Genomic DNA, 11,088 nt, shown 5'->3' with positions numbered 1-11,088 from the left:
CAACAAACTCTTTTTTTTAACTTTTTCTAATTAATTTACCTAAAATCATTTTAACCAACATAATTGAGATACATGAAAATAAATAAATTACATTTATGATCATTAAAATGTATCCAAATAATCACTACATATTTTCTAACTAAAATTTAGATAAGAGACTACTAATACAAATTAATCATATACTTAATAATATGTAAAAAATGTCAAAATGCATTACTTAAATTTACAAATACTTAAATATCATATCTGAATGCTAAATTAAAAAAAATTAAAATTGATAAGTTATTTTGAAAGAAGATGCGGACCTTTTGACTGACGCTTGGGTTTAAGATTAGGAGCCTAATCTCTTAATTACTTGGGCCAAAGCTGGACTTTACGTGCTTCTAATTTTTCCTTCAATTTTTTCCCCATGGCTGGCTTCAGAACAAAAGCCCATCTTCTGTTTAGTGCAGCCGCACCTCACTAGAGTCTTTCCTTCAGTTTTAGCCATTTCTTCCTTTGACTTTTCCCTTCATTTTTTTTCCCAATTTCCGTTTCTCACTTTTTCACCTCACGGCCAGATAATGTGGAAATTGAAGAGCAGCCGTCACCTTTACTCTTTCTTTTGCTTTCCCTTTCTATAATTGAAGAGCCGGCTCATTGAACAGTATTTTGTTCTCCAATGGAAATTTCAGCCGGCCGTCAACAGATGTGAGCCACAGCCAGCCGTCAACAGATGTGAGAAATTGAAGAGCCGGCCGTCACTTTTACTCTTTCTTTTGCTTTCCCTTTCTATAATTGAAGAGCCGGCTCATTGAACAATATTTTGTTCTCCAATGGAAATTTCAGCCGGCCGTCAACAGATGTGAGCCGCAGCCACACGTCAACAGATGTGAGCCGGACGATGACAGATGTGAGCCGGCCGTCAACAGATATGAACCGCAGCCGGATGATGAAGAAATTGAAGAACCGATCGACTTGTTTCTCCAGCCGACCGTCACTTTTATTCTGGAGTGAAGCTGATGGATTACGGAGGAATTGCTGGTATGGTTCTCTTTATCCCCACTTTTCCCTAAAGCTTGTCTTTGTGGCTGAAAAATGAAAAAATAAAGCATGGGAAAAGACTGCAACAACCGTGTGGAGTTTGTGGACCACCTTTGGTAATTGTAGTTTTGTTTGGTTTTGTAAAAGGCTCTGCAACAGCCGTAGCTAGTTGTGGTCTGATGCCTTTTGTGTCCTTTCGTGTCGGTTCCTTTTTTGTTTAGTTTTGGTTTCCCAGTTGCTATTTAAACTTGTTTACTGGTACATATCCGAGTCGAATCCGAGAATTTGGCCGTTATCTTGCTACACGGTGCTAATTCGGAGGATATCGGCTGATTCGGAGCGATTCAAATCGGATATGGTGTAATCGGTGTTTCGGGTATCGGTATCGGAACGGCACCTACCGTTCCGGTTATGACTCGGCCGAGTCATAACGGACTCGGCCGAGTTGGCGAACCATGCATTTGATAGAGTTTCGTGGGGATTTCTAATGTCGTTGCTGAGACAATTTGGGTTCCACTCCAGATTTATTACGCTCATTCTTAACAATCTTTCCCAAAGTTGATTTTCTGTTTTGGTTAATGGTAAAGCAAAGGGTTTCTTCCAGGCATCACGAGGGCTCAAGCAAGGAGACCCTTTGTCCCCTATTTTATTTGTCCTTGCATCCGAGGCTTTGAGCAGGGGTTTGAACAAGATAGTGTAGGAAGGCAGTGTTTCTCCTTATTCTCTGCCGCGGGGCTGCTTGCAAGTCACTCATCTATCCTTTGCCGATGACACAGTTATCTTTTCAAGGGGGGATAGGAGATCGGTGCGCAACCTGATGGCTTTCTTGGACACTTATTAGAATGGATCAAGGGCAGCAAATAAATAGGCAAAAAGGTTTCTTTATTCCCTCTAAGTGGTGTGGTGTTGCTCACGCTCATTTCATACAACATACTACAGGTTTTAGACATGGTGCCTTCCCCTTCATGTATTTAGGGTACAATCTAGACAAAGGGCGTCAGAAGAGAGAGTATTTTCAATTCTTGATTGAAAAATTTGTAGTAAAAACTGCTGGGTGGAAGAAGAAGCTTCTGTCGCAAGGGGGCCATTTAATTTTAATCCGGCATGTGCTCTCCTCTATCCCCCTGCACATTTTGGCGGTGATGGATCCTCCCAAGATTGTGTTCAAACAACTGGAAAAAGTCATGGCCGATTTCTTTTGGGGAGCTTCGGAGATAGGCCCTAAGCATCACTGGCGGCGTTGGAGAGATCTGTGCTTTCCTACTAATGAGGATGGGCTTGGCCTGCGTAGCTTCACTAACATGCAAAATGCATTCAACTGCAAGCTGTGGTGGCAGTATCATAACACTTGCTCGCTGTGGACTAGATTCATGCGCTCTAGCTACGATGTTGCGGCCCGTGGAAATCGCAATTTCTCGAGGGTTTGGAGGAGTATGCTCTCAGTTCATACCGTGGTTGATCAATTCTCTAAAGATCTGGATGACCAGGGAGGGAAGTGGGTCTGGACTCTTACACCATCTGGACAGTTCTCGATCTCCTCAGTGGTACAACTAATATAGCCTAAGCGCTCATGTTTAGGGTCCAGAAAATTAATTTGGGACCATCGTATTCTTGCCAAATCTCCATCTTCATGTGGAAATTGTTGAATGAGTTTTTGCAATTCCCAGAAACTTTGAACTCCTTTGGGTATCAACTTTCTTCAAAATGTCAATTTTGCCAAATGAGGAATCCCGGGATCATGTGCTATCGGCTTGTTCCTTTGCTATGATAGTTTGGGACTTTTTTACTCGGTCTCTTCACCTCCCGGTTTGACCCTTAACGGGTATTCTGCTGAGGCTGCAGCATTGGTGGTCTTACGCATCAAACTCGGCTATGGGGTAACTATACATAATCTTACCAGCCATTATTTGTTGGGAAATATGGAAAGCCAGAAATCTCTGGATCTATGAGGGGGCTCACATTAGCCCAATGCAAGTTTGTCGGAATGTCCAAGTATCGCTCTGGTCCATCTCGCATGCCTTTCCTTTTACTCAAGTTGCTAAAGAGGACTTATCACTGGTACATTCAGGACTACTGCCTCGTTTGCATCGAGCGAGTTCCAAGGTCCCAGTTGCTCTCTGCTGGAGTCTTCCGGCCACCGGTTTCATTAAGCTAAATACGGATGGATCTTCTTTAGGTAACCCCGGTTATTCGGGACGGGGTGGAGTAATTCGAGATTCTTTTGGAAATGTTCTAGTTGGATTCTCAACGGCTTTTGGGATTAGAACTAATATATATGGGTTTGTTTGGATAGAGGATTATTTGCCAAAATTTATTTGCTTACATCACTATTACAATTTCTAACACACCTTTTTATCTTCCCAATTATCTTTTTATCTCACATACATCACATCACAAAAATTTCTACAGTAAAAATATCTCAAATAATTTACAATCCAAACAGAGCCATAGAGGCAAAGGCTATGGCTCTCCTTGAAGGTATCAAGCTTTGCTCGGAGCGAGGCTGGCACTGCGTAGAAATTAAAATGGATTAAAAACCCTTGGTGCAAATGTTGAATGGAGAGTGTCAAGTTCCTTGGAGGTTGTGGCAGATAGTATCTCGCGCCCTGGAGATAGCTCGCGGCAAGCAGTTTTTCTTTCAACACATTTTTCGAGAAGCCAATGCGGTGGCTAATGAACTAGCCAACCTAGCAAGTTCATCACAATGTGTTTTGACGTTTTTGGCACCCCAACTTCCCAGAGACATTCTTGGTTTGGCAAGACTCAATAGGCTCCAACTACCCTATATTAGATTAGTAAAAACCATAGCCGTGTAAGAAGCATTGCTCTACGTCTTTCATCAGTTATACTTTGCTTCAAATAAATAAATAAAAGAGTTTTGTTTTAAAAAAAAAAAGTGTATGTAAGGGTGTGTATTATACTATTCAAGGTTAGTTTGTTGATAATAATTTCATCTAAAATGGTAATCTATGAAAGTTAAACTAAGCTACTACTTGTCTTTCAATCTAATGGTTATAAATAGATGAAGTACAATTGATAATTCATCAAAAGGTTGACTTTCTTGTGAAGGACAACCTAACTTTGAAGAAAAATGTATGTATCTAATCTAGTTAGCTAATTGAGAAAAAATTAAGTAGTTGAAGAATGATTGCATTATTTGACTTATGACTTATTACAAGCAAAGCAGAGGAAAAATAGGAGAACCAAGCAATCTGTAAGCTGGCTTGTTGAATAATCTAATAATGCAATAAGTTTGGAAAAACGTTTTTCTCTCCAAATTAGAACTTATAATAAATAAGCTTTATTTAATTTAGTAATCTGACAGCATAGAAAATAAGAAAAAAATTGCAAATCTAACGGTTACCAAACAACAACAAAGAGCATTTTAATGAAATATAACAAAGATACACAAATTTTTGTCATTTAGACGTTAATGCATTTGTTTGATTAACAAAGGAAAAAATTAATTGTAATAAAAAATACATATTAAGGTATAAATGAATTAAAATAGAATTGATAACAAAAATATATGAACATAAAATCAAATGCTACCAAATATTTTAATATGAACAAATTAAAATAAATTTGAAACAGGAAATTGCGCACTATATTAAGCAGCGGTAAAAATATTTTTCTTTATAATAAGATGAAATTAGTTTTAAATAATCTTTTTCGTTACATTAAAAAAAATAATAAAATGTCAAAGAATATAACAATTTGAAAAATCCATGCAATTCGACAAGTTTTAACAAATGCAACTTAATTTGTCAAATATAACTTTAAATGATAATTCATATAGAAATAAATATAAATATAAATTCAAATAATAATAATGATAATAACGTTGTAATTCAAAAAACTAAATTTAATTTGTCATATATAAGTTGAAATGATTATGTAAATGATACTCCAATTGAATTATATCTCTCTAAAATCTAGAGTTTGAAAAGTCTATTAAAAATATTTCAACCTTATAACCGTAGGTAGAGAATCTTACTCCCCTAGTCAACCTTATAAAGCAATGTCAAATCCATAGAGAAAGCAAAAGAGAAAACTCAAAATTTACCCATAGTGCCACGTGTCAGCAAGGGGAGTTGCTACAGTAACTTTGGACCTTTGTTTATCTTATAGTAAGATAAGATATGAAGGGTAAATTCTGTAGTGTGTTCACCTAATCGAATATAGGTGTGGAAAGTAAAGAATATGGCACAGAGGCCACCACGTTGCAACCTGACAAGTAGGGATCATGAAGGGAATGTTTGTAAAAAAGGAAGTGGTGACTTATAACCACGGTTTGGAAATGTAGGGTACTGTAGAAGCTAGAAATGTATTGGGGTGTCACGGAATTAACATAAATATAATGGGCCTAGGAATAAAACACCGAAGATGAAGCGTAAGCAGTACTAAACACAGTCAGCTTGGCTTTGAAGCAACATATGATCATTATTAAATAACGAGTTGAGAGCCTTTAAGAAATGAAACTAAAGAAAATAAATATTTAAAATATTAAGTTTTTTAATTATCTAATCTATTTTGATTATAGACGTTCTAATATATAGTCATTTGGAGAACTTCTAAAGCTGAAGTACTGAATCATTTTTGGACTTTTAATAAATTTGAGTTATTTTTCTTTTGGTTTCTCACTTTTCTAACAACTTTTATCTAACCTACTAAATTTAAATTATTAAAATTGATTTTAATTGTTATATTAGTAAAATATTAACATTTGTGAAAATTGGATTCGTGGGAAGACAGATTGTTGTATGTTTCACATTTAATTGAATACAAATATCTCTACTTTACATAAAGCGTACAAGGCTGAGGAACAATGAATTCCAATTGATTCTCCCGATTATGGGTATTACATCAACAAAATACTATCTATTTATGGATATTTTATTCTGAATCATTACATTTATGTAAAATACATAAATATTTGTAACTAAAATTGAAAAACTGTCACACTAATGTTTTTACGAAAGGGAAATTAGTTGTCTTGTATTTAACATAAACTGATTTTTGTGAAAGTAGAAAGCATATTGCCCATAACATACCAGCTCTTTATGAGTTTTTTGCATTACATCAACCAAATACTAACTATTTATGGGTATTTTGCTCTGAATCATTAGATTTATGTAAAATACATAAATGTTTGTAACTAAAATTAAAAAAGTTTTACACTAATATTTTTACGAAAGGGAAATTAGTAAATTTTGTATTTAACAAATTTAAAATATGTGAAAGTAAAAAAGTTTTTACCCATAACATACCAGCTCTTTATGAGTTTTTTGCATTACGTCAACAAAATACTAACTATTTATGGGTATTTTACTCTAAATCATTATATTTATGTAAAATACATAAATGTTTGTAACTAAAATTGAAAAAGTATTATACTTATATTTTTACAAAAAGGAAACTGGTAGATTTTGCATTTAACAAATTTTAAATATGTGAAAGTAAAAAAAATTTTGCCCATAACATACCAGTTCTTTATGAGTTTTTTGCATTACATCAACAAAATACTAACTATTTATAGGTATTTTACTCTGAATCATTATATTTATGTAAAATACATAAATGTTTGTAACTAAAATTGAAAAAGTATTATACTTATATTTTTACGAAAGGGAAACTGATAGATTTTGCATTTAACAAATTTTAAATATGTGAAAGCAAAAAAGATTGCGCCCATAACATACCAACTCTTTATGAACTTTTTGCATTACATCAACAAAATACTAGCTATTTATGGGCATTTTATTCTGAATCACTACATTTATGTAAAATACATAAATGTTTGTAACTAAAATTGAAAAAGTGTTACACTGATATTTTTACGAAAGAGAAACTGGTAAAATTTGTATTTAACATAAATTAAATATGTTAAAGCAACATTACGGGTGATTTTATTAGTTACTTAATTTGTTGGTAAGAAACAATATTTTTTTTGCAAAATTTGTTCATTAGATTTTTTTAAATAATTAGGATATAAAGGTAAATTTTCACAATCTTTTATTAGCAATAGACCCCAATTTCCTCCTAAGCAGTGACGAAGCCAAGATTTTTTCCTTGGAGGAGGGGCCAAAATGATTGACAAATAAAATTATTTTAATATGTTATATTCAAAATAATTTTCATCTATTTAAATATATGGCATTCTAAAATATCAAATATTAACTTTAATTATAAAGGTATGTCTATTTAATAAATATGTAGTACAGTCATAACTAAAATTAAGACAAGAAATAATATTTGATTAAATATCTTATAGGAAAAAATGCACTTTTCATCTTCAAAGTTTGGGTAGTTGGCCAATTTCATCCTCAAAATTTCACCCCAAACATATTGCATCCTCAAAGTTTCGTAATTTTAGCCAATTAAGGACAATTGCCGGGAAATGAAAAATTGATCGTTAGAACCAACAATTTTACCTATAAATGGTACTTTGTTCTTATAATGGAGGAAAGCCATAAAGAACTGGTATTTTATTGGAGAACGGGTTTATTTTTATTTTATTCGATAAATAAATTTGTTTATAGAAAAATGGGTACTATGTTCTTTTGATGAAGGAAAGTCATAAAGAGTTGGTGTTTTATTGAAAAATGATTTTATTTTTATTTTATCCGAAAAATAAATTTATTTATGGGAAAATGGGTACTCTGTTCTTAAAATGGAGAAAAGTCATAAAGAGCTGGTGTTTTATTGAAAAATGGATTTATTTTTATTTTATCTGATAAATAAATTTATTTATGGAAAAATGGGTACTCTGTTCTTATAATGGAGCAAAGCCATAAAGAGCTGATTTTTTATTAGAAAATGAATTTATTTTAATTTTATCCGATAAATAAATTTATTTATGAAAAAATTGGTACTCTGTTCTTATAATGGAGGAAAGCCAAAAAGAGTTGGTCTTTTATGGAAAAGTGATACTTTACAGAAATTGACCACAATTTGGTTTATGAAATAATCCCAAATAAAAATTTAGAATAAATTTATTTATTTTGAAAGTTGTATAACGGTCGTTAAAACTCCAGAAATTGGCAAAAAAATTTTGGGTTGGAGAAATGCAGAGAGAAGAAGGAGAAGAATTGAACTTTTTGTCCGTTGCAATTGTTTCGTTAAAAATGGCTCCATTCGATTTTATCCATTTTTGTTAGGTAAAACCACTGGTTCTAACGATCAATTCTTCATTTCCCGTCAATTGTCCCTAATTGGCAAAAATTACGAAATCTTGAGGATGCAATAAATCTAATTGATAGGAAATGAAGAATTGATCGTTAGAACCAATGATTTACCCAACAAAAAATGGGTAAAATCAAATAGAGCCATTTTTAACGGAACAATTGCAACGGACAAAAAACTCAATTCTTCTCCTTCTTCGCTCTGCCTTTCTGCAACCCCAAAATTTTTTTGCCAATCTCTAGAGTTTTAACGACCGTTATATAACTTTCAAAACAAATAAATTCATTCTAAATTTTTATTTGGGATTATTTTATAAACCAAATCCCGGTCACTTTGTGTAAAGTATCACTTTCCCATAAAAGACCAACTCTTTATGGCTTTCCTCCATTATAAGAGTAGAGTATTCATTTTCCCATAAATAAATTTATTTATCAGATAAAAAAATAAACCCATTTTTTTAATAAAACACCAACTCTTTATGACTTTCCTCCATTTTAAGAACAGAGTACCCATTTTTTCATAAACATATTTATTTAAAAAAAATTCATTTTTTTAATAAAACACCAGTTCTTTATGACTTTTCTCCATTATAAGAACAGAGTACCCATTGTGAAAGCAAAAAGGAATTTGTTTATTGGATAAAATAAAAATAAACTCATTTTTCAATAAAACACCAACTCTTTATGACTTTTCTCCATTATAAGAAAAGAGTGCCCATTTTATCATAAACAAGTAACTTCTTTAATTAGAAACCATCGACCCCTTACCAAAGACGATCAAATGCAACTAAATGATTTTCTTGCAAGAAAGTTGCCAAAAGCAGCTTTGTGACTGTAGTTGCTACTTTTCTTTTTCAATCATTTTTTTAGCAAGAGGCATCATTAATGTCAATATTGAGATATAGCAAAAATTTTATACGAAATAACAAACCAATTTGTCATTACAAATACAAAACGAGCAACAATATATTACAACCAATACTATCAACAGTACAAAGTACAAAGATACTCAAATCAAATCCTAATTAGGCTTTAATATATACAATCAAAATTGTCAGGGATAACAAATGCTAAGATAAACCCTGTGCCGATAAACAGTCAGTATCATGTTTGCATTAATTGGCGAAGTTCATAATCGAAGTAGCTTGTAAGAGTTTCATAGCCAGGTTTACTACAATCCACCATCAACCTACAGAGTCCAATGGAAAAAAAATTATTAAACTGAAATTTACATTGGTAGTTAGATAAATTAAACCTGCATTAGCCTACATATATCAACTAAGACATTGATCCTCATATTGTTGCATGAAAAGAAATGAAAATGAGGGACTTTAAAAGAAATGCTAAGGATCACTTTTATTAACCACAAGTACAAAATGTGAACTGAATTTCAAACTACAAGTTGGTAGCATGTACTTAAGATGAAGAAATCATTATGACCCCAATTGACATGAAACCAATTGTAAAGTAACGCCAAGGCTGTTTCCTTTAACACAAAAATAGTTAATGCATTCACCCATTGCAGCTCGTTCAAAATTGAGAAGTAGCTAAGCAAGTGTAACATTCGGACTTGGAAAGCATGAAATGAACTTGAAAAAAGGAATTAGCTTTTACTGCCAACAAGGCTTCCAAGGTGCAAATAGCCAATGAGATCCTTTTTTTCTAATCCTTATTATTTTTGTCCAGTATGTTCACTTAAAAGAAAACTATATTCTATTTACTAGATCTTTAGTTAAGAAATAAACAACAAAATTAAATCATCAAAAAGGCAAAAGACCAAATGCAAAACTTGCACAAACATTCAGGAGGAAAAGAAGGTATCACCTAAGAGAATCACATGCAGCGCAATGAAAGCATTAGAATTAGCCCAAAGGAAGGGAAAAAATATGCTTCACGAATGGTCCTACAACACCGAAACACAAAACAATAGATAATGATGAACCACCACAAACCAGTCCAAAGACAAGTAAAATCACCTACACCATCAATCCTAATCACCAACCGGAGTAGAAAATCATCCAAAATTTCAGTTAAGTCACCGAAAAAATAAGGCTTAAATCTTAGAACATGTCATAATCAGTGTTTAGCATTCAAAAATTGTGTAAGATATAGGGGGTTTGGGACAACAAAAGGGGACAATTAGGGCTGGGCAATGAGAGGTATGGAGGAATGGAAGTGAGAGTGGTAAAGAGAGGAGATTGAACAATACGACAAAGCAGGGGAAAATCAAATCGTGGAAGGAAGAATTCTAGGATGAAAATATGTTGGAGACTACCTGAACTGAAATTTTGACGGGCCATTTTCACTTTGCCTTCCAGTAAGACCCCTTTCTCTACTCCAACTGAGATGCCCATTCACTCTAATCCACTAAAGTAGAAGCCTACAATTTTAAAAAGTTTATCTTGCGATTGTTAAATTGACCAAAAATGCAAGAAAAAGGCAATTGACAAAACAGAGATGAAAATAACATATCTGCTTAAAAAACCTACACCATCGCTTTTCCTTGAAGTCTGCCATTGCATCAGAAGGGTCTTTAAAGTGTGTCCATGATTGTATAAATTCAGATCTGGATGCTAGAGAGGAAGAGGGGAACCATATGTCTACGGGAAACTGAAAATTGATAGAGAGGGAAAGAGAGATAGAAGGAGAAAGGTGCAGGGGAGGTTGCGATTGAACTTTCGACGGCTCTGATTGAGAACAATATATTTGGGAAAGTAGCCTTGCAAGTATGGAAGGCTTGGAATTCATGTGGTGCTGCACTTAACAAGTGCTGTGCCGGGAATGGTTAAAAAATTTTCAATGCACGGCTCTGCTAAAAATTGGAAGGGAGCAAAATTTTGAAATTTTCACAAAAAAGCACCCATAATTTCTCACCAATAAC

The 11,088-nt window shown here is 33.5% G+C and overlaps 1 long non-coding RNA gene across 1 annotated transcript; it reads left to right on the top strand.

Moving 5' to 3' along the window:
• The first annotated feature begins 522 nt into the window (after window positions 1-522).
• Window positions 523-3,381, top strand: LOC140011437 (uncharacterized). The gene is made up of 2 exons (XR_011818592.1): window positions 523-717; window positions 829-3,381. It is a non-coding gene; the product is annotated as an uncharacterized lncRNA (long non-coding RNA).
• Window positions 3,382-11,088: the final 7,707 nt, after the last annotated feature.

This window comes from Coffea arabica, chromosome 7e, assembly GCF_036785885.1.
Source record: "Coffea arabica cultivar ET-39 chromosome 7e, Coffea Arabica ET-39 HiFi, whole genome shotgun sequence".
Taxonomy (NCBI): Eukaryota; Viridiplantae; Streptophyta; class Magnoliopsida; order Gentianales; family Rubiaceae; genus Coffea; species Coffea arabica.
The sequence above is the reverse complement of the archived record's forward strand: the minus strand, read 5'-3'. Positions and strand labels throughout refer to the sequence as shown.